A 999-nucleotide genomic window follows, 5' to 3' on the forward strand; every position below is an offset into this window, starting at 1 on the left:
GCAATTGACTGGGCCCAAGAACTGCCTTGGCTAATGCTTGGGTACAACTGCAGCCCTCAGAACTCAACGGGCTTCGCACCCTACCAACTGCTGTTCGCCCGCACGCCAACCATACCCCCAGCAGCACGCCAGCGCTTTGAGGGGCCTCTGGACTTTGACACCCCAGAGATGCGCGAGGTGGCGGCCCTTCGGCTGCTGCAACGCGCGGAGCTGGCACGCCGACACGCTGTCATCGCCGGCGACAACCTGCGCATTGCCCAGCATCGGGATGCGCGACGGTACGAGCTAGTCCGCAGCGGGAGCCATCAGCCCCGTCTGCACCGGTTTATGGCCGGGGACTATGTGTACGTGCAGCAGCGCATCGAAGCCGCGCTGCAGCTGCCGGCGCAGCCTCTGATCTTGCGGGTCAAGGAGGCGCGCAGCTCGGGTGTGCTTGTGTTGACTGGCTCTGACGGCCGCGACACTCAGGTGCACCTCTCACGCTGTGCGCCCTGCCACCTCCCCAACATAGACACTAGGATAGACTACAGCAGGGCACCAGTGGAGCCATCGCTCCGCTGCGTGGTCTGCCAGGACAGTGGGAATGAAGCAGCCATGGTGATCTGCGATGCTTGCAATGAAGGGTGGCATTTGCAGTGCATGGTCCCACCGCTCGAGGCAGTGCCTCCTGGGCTGTGGGTGTGTCCAGCATGCACAGTCAAGGGCATTCGCCCTGAGGACGTAGAGGCTCGCGCGCAAGCTGCTGTGCAGCAAGAGCGCAACTCAATTGGCCGTCGCCCTGTAGTTGCCAACCCCACCCTAGCTGCGCAGGATGCCGAGGCTCGTGCACTGCACGGCCGTCTAATCAAGAAGCAGTTTCACGAGCCGCGCACCCGTCGCCTCAAGTGGTACTGGGGCCGCCTGCACTTCCGCGGGCCCACCTTCAGACCCAACTACTTCCAGGTGACGTACAGCGACGGAGACTGGGAAATCAACAGTTTGCCGCGCCTGCAACGGAAA

This window comes from Monoraphidium neglectum, assembly GCF_000611645.1.
Source record: "Monoraphidium neglectum strain SAG 48.87 unplaced genomic scaffold scaffold01754, whole genome shotgun sequence".
NCBI classification, from domain to species: domain Eukaryota; kingdom Viridiplantae; phylum Chlorophyta; class Chlorophyceae; order Sphaeropleales; family Selenastraceae; genus Monoraphidium; species Monoraphidium neglectum.